The sequence below is a fragment of the Schistocerca piceifrons genome, chromosome X (genome assembly GCF_021461385.2).
Source record: "Schistocerca piceifrons isolate TAMUIC-IGC-003096 chromosome X, iqSchPice1.1, whole genome shotgun sequence".
Lineage (NCBI taxonomy): Eukaryota > Metazoa > Arthropoda > Insecta > Orthoptera > Acrididae > Schistocerca > Schistocerca piceifrons.
The window spans coordinates 24054907-24074881 of record NC_060149.1 but is presented as its reverse complement, the minus strand read 5'-3'; the positions used below and the strand labels follow the sequence as shown (position 1 = coordinate 24074881).

Genomic DNA, 19975 nt, shown 5'->3' with positions numbered 1-19975 from the left:
GAATCCATTCCTATTCATGGCTCTCGAGCAGTAATGTTTGCGGTTCTCCAATTTCTACGCTAAAATATCGGTAGGCAAATTTCGCACCGTAACCGTGTAAGACAACACGATTATCTCCGTAATTAGTAAAACCAAATTCGTGGATGTGTCTTGATATTAGTACCATATGTGAAAGATGTGGCACACGTATACTGAAGCCCGCAGCGGGTAGTAGTTTCGAAAACGAGGTCAGGTCACCGCTTATCAACACGGATGTTCGCTAAACTGGAGGTTGCCGTATTCCTTCGTAGCTCTATGGATGCTTCATTATTATACAGTGCAGTATGTCAGTGCTTCGCTAGACATTTGTTAGTAATTTGGCAAAGTGGGGCATGTAATCTAGTTCCAAGTATAAGAGTGTTCCTAATGACTGACGACTTCACTATCGATTGACCCATATTACTGCCGTAGAGACATTTACCTTCTGTAAAGCAAAAAATATAGTTCACGTTCAGTGTCGTAGATGCATGAAAACTGATGTAAAGTCACAGTAGAACGGAGGAGTAATTTTAATGTTTAAGACTGGGATCGAGCTAAGCGGCAAAGTAAATAAGACAGAGGGTTGGTTGAAATTCCCGTTAATTTTCTCCGCTTCAAATTTTAAACAATATGTAACTAAATTAGGTGTAATTTTAATAACTGTCGAGCATAGAATTGAAAGAAACAGATTGAGAGAAATGATGGGAGACAGGAAAATAATTTTCAGCTGCAACTCGCCACTTTGTTAATAATTTAATACTACTTAGAAAAAAATAATAATAATGAAAGAGCAAAAAAAAAAAAAAATTCTCAGCAGTCGTGGGTTCGCTGTAGCTCCGACAGCAAAAACCAATGCAGCGCTAAAGACCGTTTCCGTGCGGTGCAGACGTTGCGACGTAAACAGAGTACGGATTCTGTTAGTTGTATTAGCACCTGCACATTTGCAAATGCACATCAACACCATGAGGATGACTTAGTGGGAATGTTCTTGGAAGGAGTTGGATCCAAATAGTCATTTCGCCTACGTGATACAGGCCGTCTGTAATTTCTCGAAATCAAGCCATACGAATGCCAAAGATGGTTTCTTCAAGAAGGCAAACGTTGGAATCCTCTTCATCCTTGCCAGTTCAAACTAGTTATCTGTCTGTAATGTTGGGCCAAAAGCTTGTAACTTATTTTTTTACTTATCAACACATTAGCTTAACGTGTAAGTATCTGCGGCGATTAAAAACAAGTACATAATTACCGTTTTTAGGGAGGTGCTAACTCTGCAGTTACCGTGCGTCACATAGATTGGATTAGATTATATTTCCTTCTTGTAGCGTTTTCGTAGCGGTTAGTTTACGTACTTCATTAGGCAACGATTACTGTTGTCCCGCTTTATTTCTAATAATCCTTCGTGCCTACTTTGTAAAAGACTAACACAAATCGTTCCATCCTCTTCTAAGTCATTTTAGTTGATCTCTGTAATACTTCGCGGATATAGGAGGAATCTTTCGCGACCCAGGTCAAATCCGCTTGGTGGAATAATGACCTTTAGTCTGGTGTACCGCTCAGCCTGAGTGTGCTTTTTAGGCGGTTTTCCGTGCTCGTTTGGACAAACGATGAGATAGTCCTCAATCTATGCCTCAGAAAATACGATACACAAACAGTTAAACTGCGATAACAAACATAAAGAAATCTATACGATCCACAGACAGATGACGTACACGACTTTATAGAGAGGTAGATGCCAATCTTCAGGTTGCCGAAGATAGTAGGGCACTGTGGTGTCTAGATAATCTTGACACCGACCTAGAGGTCATTCTGTGAAGCCCACCATGCTCAGGCAAGTGTGCTTGTCATATTTAACTGACGTCATCATCGGAACTTCCTTTCTCCAAGGTCATTCAGGATATCATGACATCCTGCCACATGCCAAGGTCAAGGAGGGAAGGTTCTACCCACCCCCACAGCACTTCTTGTAAATTTTACATGAAGCACCCCCTCCCTGAGCACCTCCTCCCCCCCCCCCTCCTCCCTGCTCTGCATTTGTGGGAGCGAGACTCGACTGAAGTTCGCATGCATGTCATATTTCGCTGACATCAGCACTCCCCCACCCTGTACCCCAGCAACTTGCATGAGGCACGCCCCTGCCCCACGTGACCTCCACAAGCATGGTATATTTCGCAGATGCTTTCGTATCATACACCATGCACTTGTTACATTTTTCATCAGCATTTTCTTATTATTCTAGGAACACAGACACATTGCACCCAGTGGTAGAGCTCCCCACTCTTTCCGAGCATTTTCTTCAGTGCTCAGATATTTATTATAACGAGAAATTAATTTAAAGTACTCAAACGATATGACGACATCACATGTCAGGCATCATACGAGGGTCACTCCAGAAGAAATGCACACTATTTTTTTAAATCCATTTTTATTCTACATGTTTGAAAGTTTTACAGTGTGTAGATACATCCCTTAGATAGTCATTTCACCACATAATTTCCATCCCTCTCAACTGCCGTACGCCATCTTGGAACCAGCGCTTGTATACCCGCACGATAAAATTCTGGACCAATCTGTTGGAGCTACTGTTTGGCAGCGTGCACAAGGGAGTCATCATCATCAAACCTTGTACCACGAAGAGAGTCTTTCAGTTTCCCAAAGAGATGATAGTCACATGGAGCCAGGTCAGGACTGTAAGGCGGGTGTTTCAGTGTTGTCCATCCGAGTTTTGTGATCGCTTCCATGGTTTTTTGACTGACATGTGGCTGTGCATTGTCGTGCAACAGTAAGACATCCTGCTTTTGCCGATGTGGTCGAACACGACTCAGTCGAGCTTAAAGTTTCTTCAGTGTCATCACACATGCATCAGAATTTATGGTGGTTCCACTTGGCATGATGTCCACAAGCAAGAGTCCTTGTAATCGAAAAACACCGTAGCCATAACTTTTCCAGCAGAAGGTGTGGTTTTGAATTTTTTTCTTGGGTGAATTTGCATGATGCCACTCAATTGATTGCCTCTTCGTCTCTGGTGAAAAATGATGGAGCAATGTTTCATCACCTGCCACAATTCTTCCAAGAAATTCATCTCCACCATTCTCATACTGTTCCAAAAGTTCGCTTCATACCGTTTTTCTTATTTCTTTGTGAGCCACTGTCAATATCCTGGGAACCCACCTGGCACAAACCTTTTTTAACGCCAACACTTTCAGTTTTCTGCAAACACTTCCTTCCCCTATCCCAACGTAGCATGACAATTCGTTCACTGTGATGAGTCTGTCAGCAGTCACCAATTCGTTCACTGTGATGTGTCTGTCAGCAGTCACCAATTCGTTAACTATCTGCACATTGTCTGGAGTGTGTGCAGTACGAGGCCTGCCGCTGCGAGGACAATCCTCAATATTGCCGTGCCCACTTTCATCACGTAACCTGCTTGTCCACCGACTAACTGCACTGCGATCGACAGCAGCATCCCCATACACCTTTTTCAACCTCTTATGGGTGTTTCCCACTGTCTCGTTTTCACAGCACAGCAATTCCATGACAGCACGTTGCTTCTGAGGAACGTCAAGTGTAGCAGCCATCTTGAAGACATGATGTGACGGCGCCACTCACGGGAACAGGTTGAACTAAGTTTGAAAACAAGCGGGAAGGATGTATCTACACACTGTACAACTTTCACACATGCAGAATGAAAACTTTATTTTTACAAAAATAGTGTGAATTTCTTTTGGAGTGACCCTCGTACATCGAATGGCATGTGTCAGGCATCGTGCATCAGGTTCAGGCGTCAAGTAACGAGCACACCTGTTGGAATATATGTTCTGTTATTGGTAGATAGTAAGGCATCACCTCATTATGGTATGTTGGTACAACACGTTATAACCAGTGGTCAAACAATGTGGGTATAAAGCTGCCAGAGAAGCAAGGGACACAATGTCACTCACAGGTAGGCAGAACCAGCTAGTGAATTACGAGTTAATGATCAAGTGATCTGAAGTTAGTAAGGTTTGAGATATAGATGCAAGCATCTATCTGCAACATATTTTTATGTCATGATGCCCACGCAGTTTTTGGTTTTCTGGGCGAGTGTGGAGGTGGGACTGCTTTAGATAAGGCGTGCGTTCTACATAAGTATCCCGTTGTTATATCTATATTATCTAGTAGCCAACGAGCATCTATCTATGGTTTTAACGTTTAATGAAATTATCGTGCTGTGCTACTTGTTGTAGTGGGTGTTATCAGTGACATTTTCGACATTTCTACGACTCTGATACACTATTTCCATAATCCATATATAAATGTACAAATATAAATGTGCTCTTATTGCTTATATAACTAGCTGTGGTTTGTGCAGCTATACGCCACAACACCAAAAACTAATTAATGTAGAGCAATGAAATTACTGGAATACATTTGTCTAGGCAACATATTTGTGATTAACATTTCAAGTTCACAGATTAATATAAGTGCAAGATAAGACATAGCAAATGTGAAAGTGTGGTAGATTGACAACCAGTGTAACTGCCAGAATATTGAATGCACACATGCAAACGTACATGCATTTTGTTGTACAAGTGCTGGATGTCAGTTTGTGGAATGGTGTTTAATGGGTGTTGCACTTGGTCGGTCAATAAAGGTACAATTAATGCTGTTTGTGGATGATGCTAGAGCTGTTCTCTAATGATGTCCTATATGTGCTCGATTAGAGACAGATATAGTGATCGAGCAAGCCAGAAAACATGTCAACACTCTGGAGAGCATGTTGCTTACAATGGCAGTATGTGGGCGAGCGTTATCCTGTTGGAAAACACCCCATCACCCCGTGGAATGCAGTTCATAATGGCAGCGCAACAGCTCAAATCACCAGACTGATGTACAAAATTGCAGTCAGGGTGCATGAAATAATGACTAGAGCGCTCCTGCTGTCATATGAAATCGAATCCCAGACCATAACTCCAGGTGTAGGTCCAGTGGGTCTAGGCAGGTTTGTTGCAGACCCTCAACTGGCCTTCTTATAACCATCACACAGCGATCACTGGCACCGAGGCAAAACCAGCTTTCAACAGAAAACATAACACACCTACACCCTGCCCTCCAATGAGCTCTGGCTTGATACCACTGTAGTCGCAAATGGCGGTGGTTCGGAGTCAGTGGAATGCATGCTTGAAGTAGCTGACTTGTAACAGTTCGTTGTGTGACTGAGGTGCCAACTGTTGCTCAATTTGCTGCTTCATATGCAGTATGATGCAAGCCACACACCAAACATTATGGTCTTCCATCTTAGTAGTGCCACATGTCTCTCTGGAGGCTGGTGTCCTTGCAACTGTACATCGTTATGACCACTGCTCCCATCAGCCATGCACAGTGGCTACATTCCTGCCAAGTCTTTCCGCAGTATTGCAGAAGGTTCCTTCTGCAGCTTCTCATGGCCCTATTACAAGACCTCGTTAAAACTCCATGAGGCGTTGATTATGGTCTCTTTGTCGCCTTAAAGGCATTCATGACTATCACCACCTCACCACCTCTAATCTCAAAGGTAACTAACGCTCAGCACCGTTATAGTGTGTATTTAAAGCAAATCTGATATGCATCCTCATAGTGGCGCTACTAACGCCAATATTATGTGACTGGGGCCAAATTTGAGCAGACATAATCTTTCAGATGTATAAACACGCCTACCAACTTTTGTTTATGTTGCACAACTCATTCTTGGTGCTGTGATTTTTTTTCATCGGTGTATTTGGGTCACCTAACTAGCCGATGCTTATGAGATAACTTTAAGTGATCATCATCAAAGTAGAGACATGGCTGTTTGTAAGGCTCGAGATGTAGATGAAGGCATTTACCTGTAACATATGGTTATACCACAATACCCACTGAGTCTGTAGTTTTCTCTATGAGTGTGGTGGTGAGTGTGCTGACACTCCTTCCACTTGTGCGAGAGGCATCATCAGATGGAGCACGGCAGCTGTGATGCGGAAAGGGGGGTGGTGGCTGCAGAAACTCGTGATGGGTTCCGAGTTGCGTATGGAAGGTAGATCGGCCAGCACTACATCTGAGAATATTGTTCAGGCTGGACGCAGCATGCAGTACAACAACAAGTATTGTTCTCCCTGGATCCAGCATGCACCACATACAGATGTTGGGGATGGATTCACCTGTACACAGACCCGGGTAACAGTTGTGTGGATCCACCTACACAAAAAGTCCTGGATAGTGTTCTGTATGGATTCACCCATGTATGATTCGAGATATCGTCCAAAATGTGGATCTGCCAGTGCTATGTCCAGGGATATTGTTTGGACAGGATCCATCACATGGTACATTGCAGAATATTGTAGTACATCTGGTGATATCTTTTGGGGCAAATCCACCTGTGTAAAGCCCAATGCTTGGGGTGGATCCATCCATACAATAATTCCTGGATAACATTCGTTGTGGATCAACCCACATAAGATCTGAAGTAATGTCCAAAAGGTGGAGCTTCCTGTGTTAGGTCTGTCGCTGCGCACCCCCCCCCCCCACCCCCCGCCCATGCTGCTGCCTCCAATGATGCCTCTGGCATCAGTGGAGGGAGTTTTGAACACTCCCACCTCCACAGTCATTGAGAATACTGCAGACTCCATGGGTATTGTGGCATAAATATACAGGGTGATTCAAAAACAATACCACAACTTTAGGAATTTAAAACTCTGCAACGACAAAAGGCAGAGCTAAGCACTATCTGTCGGCGAATTAAGGGAGCTATAAAGTTTCATTTAGTTGTACATTTGTTCGCTTGAGGCGCTGTTGACTAGGCGTCAGCGTCAGTTGATGCTAAGATGGCAACCGCTCAACAGAAAGCTTTTTGTGTTATTGAGTACGGCAGAAGTGAATCGACGACAGTTGTTCAGCGTGCATTTCGAACGAAGTATGGTGTTAAACCTCCTGATAGGTGGTGTATTAAACGTTGGTATAAACAGTTTACAGAGAATGGGTGGTTGTGCAAAGGGAAAAGTTCTGGACGGCCGAGAACGAGTGATGAAAATGTAGCACGCATCCAGCAAGCATTTGTTCGCAGCCCAGGAAAATCGATTCGCAGAGCTAGCAGAGACCTGCAAATTCCACAATCAACTGTATGGAGAGTCCTACGAAAAAGGTTAGTTATGAAACCTTATCGTCTGAAATTGGTTCAAGCACTGTCTGCAGCTGATAAGATTAAAAGAATCGATTTCTGTGATTTTATCCTTGCTGAAATGGAAACAGATGAATCTTTCGTTTCAAAGATTGTGTTTGGTGATGAAGCAACTTTCCACACTAACGGGAAAGTCAACCGTCACAATGTCTGTATGTGGGGCACTGAGAATCCGCGGGAAACAACTCAGTATGAACGTGACTCGCCTAAGGTGAACGTTTTCTGTGCCATTTCAGCCAATAAAGTTTTTGGTCCCTTTTTCTTCGAAGGTGCTACTGTAACTGGACTACAGTATCTGGAGATGTTAGAGAATTGGCTGTTCCCTCAGCTCGACCAAGAAGCACAACAATTCATATTTCAGCAGGATGGAGTGCCACCACATTGGCACTTATCTGTCCGTAACTACCTGAACGTCAACTACCCGAGGCGATGGATCGGCCGCCAGGCAGCCCGTGACAGAGCTTCATCACTGGCCTCCAAGAAGCCCTGATCTTACCCCCTGCGATTTTTTCTTATGGGGATATGTTAAGGATATGGTGTTTCGGCCACCTCTCCCAGCCACCATTGATGATTTGAAACGAGAAATAACAGCAGCTATCCAAACTGTTACGCCTGATATGCTACAGAGAGTGTGGAACGAGTTGGAGTATCGGGTTGATATTGCTCGTGTGTCTGGAGGGTGCCATATTGAACATCTCTGAACTTGTTTTTAAGTGAAAAAAAACCTTTTTAAATACTCTTTGTAATGATGTATAACAAAAGGTTATATTATGTTTCTTTCATTAAATACACATTTTTAAAGTTGTGGTATTCTTTTTGAATCACCCTGTATATTACAGATAGATGCTTGCATCTATATCTCAAGGAATTGTTGATTACTCCCACCTCCATACTTACTGAGAATACTACAAACTCCATGGCATGAACATAAATTACAAGCAGATTCCTGCATCTATATCTCGAGGATTACAAACAGCAATGTGTACTACTATGTTGATCATGTGATCACTAACTTAAGGTTATATCGCAAGCACTGGGTAGTTAGGTGACCCATATACATTACTACCTTGATGTATAGGTGAGCAAACCACATGCGGTTATGTAAGAAGTAAGAACACTACGTATGGAATAAGAAAAGAATGGATAAATATTGAAGAAATGTGGGAAATGTGACCAATAACACACTCTAAAACATATAGCACAGCACAATAATTTTGCTAAATATTAAAATCATAAGACGCTGCTAGAAAATATATATAACAATACGACACTTACGGAGAATATATGCCTTATCTAAAGCAGCCCCACCTTCACACTCAGCCAGTAAACCAAAGATTGCATGAATATCTTGAGCCTCACAAACTGCAGATTACACTCCTGGAAATGGAAAAAAGAACACATTGACACCTGTGTGTCAGACCCACCATACTTGCTCCGGACACTGCGAGAGGGCTGTACAAGCAATAATCACACGCACGGCACAGCGGACACACCAGGAACCGCGGTGTTGGCCGTCGAATGGCGCTAGCTGCGCAGCATTTGTGCACCGCCGCCGTCAGTGTCAGCCAGTTTGCCGTGGCATACGGAGCTCCATCGCAGTCTTTGACACTGGTAGCATGCCGCGACAGCGTGGACGTGAACCGTATGTGCGGTTGACGAACTTTGAGCGAGGGCGTATAGTGGGCATGCGGGAGGCCGGGTTGACGTACCGCCGAATTGCTCAACACGTGGGGCGTGAGGTCTCCACAGTACATCGATGTTGTCGCCAGTGGTCGGCGGAAGGTGCACGTGCCCGTCGACCTGGGACCGGACCGCAGCGACGCACGGATGCACGCCAAGACCGTAGGATCCTACGCAGTGACGTAGGGGACCGCACCGCCACTTCCCAGCAAATTAGGGACACTGTTGCTCCTGGGGTATCGGCGAGGACCATTCGCAACCGTCTCCATGAAGCTGGGCTACGGTCCCGCACACCGTTAGGCCGTCTTCCGCTCACGCCCCAACATCGTGCAGCCCGCCTCCAGTGGTGTCGCGACAGGCGTGAATGGAGGGACGAATGGAGACGTGTCGTCTTCAGCGATGAGAGTCGCTTCTGCCTTGGTGCCAATGATGGTCGTATGCGTGTTTGGCGCCGTGCAGGTGAGCGCCACAATCAGGACTGCATACGACCGAGGCACACAGGGCCAACACCCGGCATCATGGTGTGGGGAGCGATCTCCTACACTGGCCGTACACCACTGGTGATCGTCGAGGGGACACTGAATAGTGCACGGTACATCCAAACCGTAATCGAACCCATCGTTCTACCATTCCTAGACCGGCAAGGGAACTTGCTGTTCCAACAGGACAATGCACGTCCGCATGTATCTCGTGCCACCCAACGTGCTCTAGAAGGTGTAAGTCAACTACCCTGGCCAGCAAGATCTCCGGATCAGTCCCCCATTGAGCATGTTTGGGACTGGATGAAGCGTCGTCTCACGCGGTCTGCACGTCCAGCACGAACGCTGGTCCAACTGAGGCGCCAGGTGGAAATGGCATGGCAAGCCGTTCCACAGGACTACATCCAGCATCTCTACGATCGTCTCCATGGGAGAATAGCAGCCTGCATTGCTGCGAAAGGTGGATATACACTGTACTAGTGCCGACATTGTGCATGCTCTGTTGCCTGTGTCTATGTGCCTGTGGTTCTGTCAGTGTGATCATGTGATGTATCTGATCCCAGGAATGTGTCAATAAAGTTTCCCCTTCCTGGGACAATGAATTCACGGTGTTCTTATTTCAATTTCCAGGAGTGTATATGATCATTAACTTGAAATTCATGGAGCTGTTCTGCCTACCTGTAAGCGACATCATGTGCCTAGATTCTGTGCCCACTTAACGCCATGTTGTTGCACAATTAGTTATAACGTGTTTTACCAGCATGCCAGGATGAGGTGTCGCCTTACTATCTAACATTAACAGATCTGAAATGGTGTACTGGTTGCCTAGCACCGGATACCTGACACATGACATTTGACACATGAAATCAAATACATAATGCATGGTGCCTGACACATGTGACGTCATCATATCGTTCGAGTATTTTAACTTAAACTATCATTTTAACAAATACCCGAGCACTGAGCATATTGCTCGAAAAGAGTTGGGAGCTCCACCATTGGTTGCAATGTGTCTACGTTTCTGGAATAATAAGATAGTGCTGATGCAAAACGTAGCAAGTGCATGGTGTATGATACGAAAGCATCTACAAAATATAGCAAACGTGCAGAGGTCATGTGGAGCTGGCGATGACACTGACTGGCAGTGAGGCACGAGGCACAAGATGCCGATTTGTTGTCTCAGAGTTCCCAGGACAAGAAGAAAGCAGTTGTACAAAATATAACACGTGTATGGTGTATGAACGAAAGTGTTCGCAAAATATAGCATGCACGAGGAGGGTACGTATGCATGCAGTTGAGTCCCGATCCCACGAATGCAGAGTGGAGCGGGAGGCGGGGGGGGGGGGGGGGGGGCTTGTGGTATGGAGTGCTTCATGTAAAATTTGCAGAAGGTAGTGGGGGTGCGGAGGTCTTCTCCTTGACCACAGCATGTGTCTAGATTATTATGATTCCAGGAATGACCTCAGAGGTTAGCAAGTGCTGATGCTGATGTCAGTGAAATACGACAAGCACACTTGCCTGAGTATGATAGGATTCCCAGAATGACCTCTAGGCCTGAGTGAAGGCAGTCTAGAGCTAGCAACGCCTTACTACTGCCGTCATGTTTCTTTCCACACTGCATACGAGATGTACACCTAGATACTATCGCAACATGAAATGTTGTCGCCCATCGGCTATAACAAGAAATTGAGCCCAGAAGTGACATCAAAGCAGCACGTCTAGCTTGTTATTTGGCCTTTGGCTGAGGTGAATACTGTTAAGGGGTTGAAAATTAGAAAATTTTATTAAAACTCACTCACCTTGCTACAAGCAAGATGTGGTCATTCCAGAGGCAGAGATAAAACCAGGAAATAAATGGTACGTCGCAAGTGGGCCAGACGTCAGCACATTACAACACTGTGCCGAGAGAGAGAGAGAGAGAGAGAGAGAGAGAGAGAGAGAGTGAGTGAGAGAGAGAGAGAGAGATATACACATGATACACATATTCGTTAGCTAGTAAGAGATGTTGGAAGAAACTACCTGTTTCATAAGACCCAGTATCAGAGAACGTACACAGCAGTTACGAACCAGCTAAGCGGATATAGTAGAATAAGGAGGACACATGTGGTCATAATGAAATGAGCATCGCATTTAGACTCACGGTAGCTACCTTTAAGTACTGGAGCTCTCCACCTCTCAAGGAGCTGAACACTGGATCGATGGCGTTCACAGTAATGACACTCGATTCCATGAATACGATACTGTAGCGAATCTACGTCCTAGATACTCCAGAATAGTCTACGAACCAGCCGAAGTTATACCTGAGAAGACGGTCTTCGCCTGATGAACTTCATACCGTTCGCAGCCTGCCGTTGCCGATGGAGAAACTGACTGTCCTCCGACAACACCACATCGCTGAGTGGTGACGGCACGAAATTTCAGCGCGGAAACTAGCAGCAGGGAATCCACGTTTTTCTATTCAACACTTAGGCGCACCCGGCTGCGGAAACCTACCTGGCCGGTAGGAAGGAGATGGGCTGACCACACGACTTTCGACAACACCACATCTCTAATGGGTCATCGAGGGTCAACACAGAATTCGGAGTGGGATCGAGCACGCTCCGCAGCTGGTACGAGACCCTTCGTAGACGCGACGGCAGCACTCACTCGTCGCCTAGGCCTGAGATGAGGAGCTGACTCGGGAACCTTCAGCGGGAATCCGACACGCAGCTGAGTGAGGCGTCGTCTACAAGGCTGGTGTGGAACAAGACGACTGTAAACATGCTTAATAAAAAATTGAACTCTTACAATGCCAGAGAAGATTCGCAGGTACCCAACTGCTAGCCTGACTTCATGCACAGGTGTCTCCGCTTCGCTTGTCCCATCTGTACATGGCTATACATTTAATGTGGAGAATACTGAACAGTGTGCTTGTCAGAAGAAGAACAACAAGAATAGTAGAAAATTAGCCATTTATTATAGTTTTGTTGACGTTCCGCAAATAATGGAAACCGACCATATAAGGTTTCTTTTGTTTTATTCCATGTGTTCTGAAGCCATTTCATTTTTTACGGCTGGTAAGTTTTTTCAGTGAATCATTGTAGACTTATTAACTTTCTCTTATACTGAGGAAATCCTGAAAACGTATTTCAGGACTGATACTTAGGAAAAGTAATACATAAAAAATCTGAAAAAAATTCGCAGTAACAGATTTTCGAAAACGAAACATTTAGTCTTTCTACATTGACACAGTAGTAATAATGCAGGTAACTGGCTGTCCACAATACACATACCAGCTAGATAGCGGTTCTCCATTTCATATTCCATGCCTTAATTTTCGATTACGAATAATTTGCGTTGTGAATGCCAATAAACAGCAATTAGAAAAATCAATCTGTACATAAAAAATGTGCTTTCTGTAAACTGGATGTACTACTAAAAACATATCACACAACATGCAAATCAAATTTTCACATTAACAGACAATTACCAGAGGGGAAGGAAGCGAAAACTGAAAAAAAAGATGACCTATGTTTGAACCCAAGGTATGTGGAAGTGGCTGTCGGGCACAATACCACTTAACCAGCAAGACACATTATTATATCAAATACGATGAGAAGCAGTGTGTTAAGCACTGAATGAATGAGTTCAATGTTTGCAGGGCGACAACTTTTATGATATGACAACTGTTTGGTGATGATAGAATGCCTTTTTTATTCGCTCTTGTGCTAGTAACATAGAAATTGTACACTGCAACAGTAAGTAGTGTTGGAATAATAATAGACACATGGAAATGTTATTGGTTGGACATCACTAAAAGCATATCAACGCACAGAGTAAATGCTTCACATAGAAACAAATAATTAATGAATTTCCGTATATCATTTGTACGATTCCCATTTTGAAAGTTTAGTTTATTTGCGTATTTCTTCATTTATCGGAAATTCTAGAGACTTGAAGCTACCTTCATTACAGTTTTTTTTCAGTTAATAGCTGCACAATCTGGGATTGCTCTTTATTCCCCCAAAAATTACCTAAGTTGTGTTAGGTACATTTATTAAATCCATCATCAATCAAAATTGTCTGCGGCTCGTGGTCTCGGGGTAGCGTTCTCGCTTCCCGCGCACGGGGTCCCGGGTTCGATTCGCGGCGGGATCAGGGATTTTTCTCTGCCTCGAGATGACTGGGTATTCTGTGTCTTTCATCGTCATTTCATCCTCATTCACTCGCAAGTCGCCGTAGTGGCGTTAAAGAACTTGTGGAGCGACGGCTGAACCGCCCCGCGAGGAGTCTCCCGGCAACCAATGCCATACGCTCATAATTATTATCAATCAAAATCTAGTCTTCAAAAATTGGTGTGAAAATCTGGAAAGGAAGGAACATTAGAGTTTAATATCCCGACGACGACGAGGTCACTAGCGAAGCATGGGAAAGGAAATCGGCCGTGCCCTCATCGAAGGAACCATCCCTGAATTTGTCTTGAACAATTTAGAGAAATAATAGAAGACCTAAATCTGGATGGTTGGACAAGGACTTGAACTGTTGTCCTCTCGAATGAGAACCCAGTGTGCTAACCACTGATCCACCTCGCTCGCTATAAAAATCTCGTATGGTAATAGTCGCCGCAGATTAAAACTTACAGCATAATTCTTTTATCGATTTTAAAATACATAAAATAAACCGATAAAGGAGATATACCAAGTCCTATTGTATTTCTGCTGAAAATAATTATGCTACAGAATAGGTATTACGGGCGCAGCCACAAAAGCGTCTACAAAGTTAAATAAAATGAATTTTATAAATCCTAAAAACAGTCGATCCCGGTCGGTGGCATACTCGTTGGGAAAGACTGAAATGTGAAGCGCTCTGTAAACTCAAGCAAGCTCGTCGGATTTGCTTTTCTCTTGAACATTTTCCTTTTTCGGTGTAAGCTCTAGAAGTGGACTTCAGTTATGTAGGCAGACGTATTGTTAATTCATTCATCGAATTCTGTGTTCGGTTTGTACCGGTATAAAGCCTCATTTCGTACTGATACAGTACAGTGATGTGTACTTGCGTTTCGGTTCTAGGTGCTTCAGTCTGGAACCGCGCGACCGCTCCGGTCGCAGGTTCGAATCCTGCCTCGGGCATGGATATGTGTGATGTCCTTAGGTTAGTTAGGTTTAAGTAGTTCTAAGTTCTAGGAGACTGATGACCTCAGATGTTAAGTCCCATAGCGCTCAGAGCCATTTGAACCATTTTGTACTTGCGTTAATTTTATTTTTTGTTTCGTCTAATTTCGTAATGTTACGGCGCAGCTCGCTACATGTTTTGAACCCCTGGCTCATTCTACACGGTGTATCATGTCTAGAATCGAAAAATGACACGGATGAAAGAATACAACAATGGAACAAACAACATTGTTGTAAAAATGTGTCCGTCAAGGAGCCGTTTGCGGGATAAAGGCGACTGACCTCAGTATGAAATTTTGCCCTAGTTAGTAAAATTAATGGTTGGTCAGAAACAGTCTGAAAAGCTTGTAAGGGTTTTGCAGAGTAGACTGTGCTGAGAAATAATTCTTAAGAAAAAATTCTATACTTGCGGAGTTTCCAAGATAATTAGCATTGATGTTAGCCAATCAGGTCGTTGTGTGCGCAAATTCAAGAGGCCCATCAGGAACGGTATCAATGGATGTGATCTTCGACTGACTTCCTAAAAACGCACAAGTGAGCGATTTAAAAATTGGTCATCGGACGGTAGTAAGAATACAAACCGAGTCAAAGGCTGAGCAGTCTCGTGCGTATCGTTTACGCTGTGAGAACAACTGACACTACTTGTATACGGAAGGCCGCTTGGATACGGGCGCGCAACGGCCTGATTGGCTTACTTCAGTGCTAAGTATCTCGGAAAAGGCACACTGCACCGAATTTTTTTCTTAACAGATATTTCTCAGCACATCCTCCACTGCAACACTCTTACAAGTTTTTGAGGCTGTTTCTGACCACTCCGTATATTTTGAAAAGTGAATTTCTCGATCAAGTCTCCAGCTACTTGGAGTAGATGCGTGATGGACTACCAGCACGTTTAGCTGCTGATGCGAGACAACATCTAACAGTATAATATTGGTCCAAGATGTATAGGTCAGGCAGAGCCTGTACCTTGACCTCCAATATCAGTTGACCTCATTTCTCTGGATTTTTCTGTACGGCGTCATCTGACTCCTATTGATATGGTTGAAAAACTAGAGCTGCGAAATTTAGAGACTTGTCGAGACATACGAGATGATCGGAGGCCTTTAAAATGATTCATAGCTCACTGCAGAGACGAGTGCAGTAGGAGGAGGAGGGGGAGATTAATGTTTAACGTCCCGTCGACAACGAGGTCATCGGAGATGGAGGACACGCTCTTATTAGGGAAGGATGGGGAAGGAAATCGGCCGTGCCCTTTCGGACGAACCATCCTGGCATATGCCTGAAGAGATTTAGGAAAATCACAGAAAACCTAAATCATGATGGCCGGATGCGGGTATGAACTGTCGTTCTCTCTACTTCGAGTCCAGTATGCTAACCACTGCGCACCTCGCTCGGTACTAGTGCAGTACGGCATCCAAATGAGAGGACGACGCGTGGGGCACCTTCTTCAACACGTACGGCTCTGCAGTAAATTGTGATATGTTACGTACTGACAGATCCTTGTCTTTCTTGTTATGGTAAGCCATGGGTGAAATAAATAAAGTTCCGCCTTCTGATCATAGACGAGCCAGTCGGGTCCGTCCAACGTCCGTCTTTTACTCTGCAAATGTTCAAATGTGTATGAATTCCTATGGGACCAAACTGCTGAGGTCATCGGTCCCTAGACTTACACACTACTTAAACTAACCTATGCTAAGAACAACACACACACCCATGCCCGAGGGAGGACTCGAACCTCCGGAGGGAGGGACTGCGCAATCAGTGACACGATGCCACTAACCGCGCGGCTCTTGTACTCTGCCAATGGCGTCATCGGATGCGGTATGAAGGGACATGTGGTTTGCACATTGCTCTCTCAATCGTTGTTGGATTTCTTGACATTGGAGCCGCTCTTCAGTTGGACTGAGGCACAGAGTGCACCCCGTAACTGTCCTTCCACGAAGGAAATATCCCTGCCAGTACCGCGAACCGACCACTGCCCCCCCCCCCCCCCCCCCCCCACGTTGCAGTCACCCACACTGACCACTCACCCCCGGAGGCGAACACAGCTGTGCTAACTGGGACAGTATTTCACAATGAAGTTGGTGTCGGCTTCTAACCATACATTCGCAATTATCTCGCGAACGGATAGTTTGCGGACACATGTTTACTGGAACTTTTTTGAGCCTAGTATTGAATGTTTTCATCAGTAGATGTTTTCGCTATTAATCAAGATACAATCTGTATATATACCGAAGTTGCCAGAAAAGGACCAGAACTGAATTAAATTTCAGTAAAATGTTAATCTTTATAGTGAAAATACGTCTCTTTGTCGGTTTAATTCATTTATACATTCTGGAGGCAATCGTTAGAGTTATACTTTCTTCCGGTGTGTTAAAGTTGTGCGTACCTACTTTCATTTGCAGTTAATATGCTCTATTTGCAACACAAATACATTTCTACAGAATTTCTTCAATTTTTTAAAAATTTCTTGAGATGGAAATTGCTACTCTGTAACGGGACCATAAAATTAAAATTAAAATCACGTCCCCGTGCTTATTTAAGCAGTACGGAGCAGAAAATTTGAGCATTCTGATGTGAACTGTTTGGAATATTTACGAAGCGCTCTTTCGTAGTATCTTATGAGCAACGGTTGGCCGGCATGGGGCAATAATTGGCGGCAATGAGACACGCTAATTGCTGGAAGCTGAGAGCTAGCCGGACCAGCCCTGGTAGCGAGCTGGCCTCTGAGGCGGCTCCAGTGCTTACGTACTCAACTTCGTCCAGTTGTGCCTGTACGTTTGTATCGCACATAATTAGAATACGGCAGTAGGATGAAACTTTTTAGTTGGGCTTCAAAGCAATAACGAAGAAACAAACGAGCACCTGCTTTCAGGTGCATTGAGTCAGTTGATGTTATAATTGACACATATTACTATGGATAAAGGAGAGTCTAATGCAATTTCATTGCAAGGAATTGTTAAATCATTGTGTCTAAAATTTATCAATGCCAATCGAAACTTTTAACGCAACAGAAAATTTTTTGAGGGTAAGTGGTACTCAGTATGTAGCGATAAAGATCAGGCTGATGAAGTTAAAGGACATCACGTCAGGCGGTGTTGCGGATGAGCGTAGTTGGTGCATAGGAAAATGTCTACATCTACTTCAACATAAATACTCCGCAAGCCACGTTATGGTGCATGGTGGAGGATACAGTGTAACACTACTAGTCGTTTTCCTTTCTGTTCCACTCGCAAATAGAGCAGCGGACAGACGACGGTCTGTATGCCTCCGTGCGAGCCCTAATTTCTCTTATCTTATCTTCGTGTTTCTTACGTTGAGTCATTGTGCAACCAGATTCAAATGCCGGTTCTCTAAATTTTCTCAATAGTATTTCGCGAAAAGAACGTCTTCTTTCCTCCAGGGATTCCCACTTGAGTTCACAAAGCACCTACATAATACTCGCGTGTTGATCGAACCTAGCGGTAAGAAATCAGACAGCCCGCCTCTGAATCGCTTCGATGTCTGCCTTTAATCCGACCTGGTGGGGATCTCCAAACACTCGAGCAGTACTCATGAATGAGTCGCACTCCCTGATAGGTGAAACACACTTTCCTAAAATTCTCCCAATAAACCGATATCGACCATCGCCTTCCCTTCTACCGTCCTATCGTGGTCGTTCCATTTCGTACCGCTTTGCAACGTAACTCCCAGATATTTAATCGATGTGACTGTGTCAAGCAACACACTATTAATTTATTCCTACTCATCTACATCAACTCAAATTTTTCTTCATTTAGAGACAGCTGAAATGCGTCACACCAACTAGAAATTTCGTCTAAGTCATCTGGTACCCACTTACCGTCACTCATCGAAGACGCCTTCAATACAGATCATATATGTATATATATAAAAAAAAGATCTCTCCTAACACAACCCCCTGGACACCATAGTATCACGAACATCAGACGACTAAATACAGGGTGACAATTATTTAACTATATGAAAAAACATAAATTAGTTACGAACTACGGCGTGCACACACTTTATTCAACATTTAAACGTCACTACAGATATTCAGATTTAGGTTATGACAAGTTCGATATGCCTGCCATCATTGGCGATGATGTGGCGCAGACGAATAGCAAAATTCTGCATGATCCACTGAAGTATCGGAGCATCGATGCTGTCGATGACCTCCTGAATGGCTGTTTTCATGGTTTTGGGGTTATTGCTGTACACCAGCCCCACAAAAAGGAGTCGCAAGTGTTGAGATCTGGAGAATATGGCGGCCAGTCGAGGCTCGTGCCGGTGGCCCCTGGGTAAACTGGAGACAGAAAGCGGTTCCCAAAGTGCTCCTCCAGAACATCAAACACTCTCCTGCTTCGACGGGATCGAGCTCCGTCTTGTATGAACCACATCTTGTCGAAATCATATTCACTTTGGATAATGGGGATGAAATCATATTCCGAAATCTTCACGTACCTTTCGGTAGACACCGTGTCATCAAGGAATATCGCACCGATTGTTCCGTGACTGGACATTATACACCACACAGTCACCTGTTGAGGGTAGAGAGACTTCTCGATCAAGAAATGCGGATTCTCAGTCCCCCAAATGCGCCAATTTTGTTTATTCAAGAACCAATCCAAATGAAAGTGGGCTTCATCGCTACACCAAACAACAACGCGCATACTAATTCCGATCATGACCCGCGGCCAACGGTGCAGTTAGAACGTCCTAACGCAAACCGTTCAGAAGTTATGACGATTTTATTTACTACAGTGCAATGATTGGCACCCTGTATGGAGAGTATGTTCAGGAAAACTGTCAACACAACAAGATCGGTTGGTGTCTCAGAGGAATGTTTACAGACAGCCTACTGCCACAAAAGTTTTATGAAAAACGTCTCAACAAGCTTAACGGCATGTAGTACAAAAACATTCGAATGAAATTAATGTTAAGAACTGATGTCTCGTTTCGGACATAGCTATATGCGGTTGTTCTTAACAGAAGTTGATTCTCTGGAAAATGCAAACTGTCAAAGTGCTTCTATCTGCAGGAAAATGCTACAGAAATACAGCTCAGAGGATGAAACCAACACAATTATGCAAGTCGCGTATGTTCACTGCAAGAAATCGAGTTCTCAGAAGCTATCCCAATCCACATTGTCAGGAGCAATAGCAGTTAACTACCCGCCAGTCAGTAGCACTACTGTATGTGCTAGCTATTACAAGTACTTATGTCGTGCAGCGAATGCATCATTTTTTAAGACTCATTGATCTCATGATTAACGCTGTATTTACGTGTTTCTATGTGTTTCCTTTTTTTTTAATTTACAATCACGCACACACACACACACACACACACACACACACACACACACACACACACACTCACACACATACACACACACACACACACACACACACACACACACACACACAGGTACGCACACGTATACTCACGCGAGCGGACAATGGTTGTGGAGGAAATCGAAC

The 19975-nt window shown here is 44.2% G+C and overlaps 1 protein-coding gene across 1 annotated transcript in view; it reads right to left on the bottom strand.

The window, feature by feature from the left end:
• LOC124721886 (facilitated trehalose transporter Tret1-like) overlaps positions 1-19975 on the bottom strand; it is a 353067-nt gene that overhangs the window by 189179 nt on the left and 143913 nt on the right. The window lies entirely within an intron of this gene.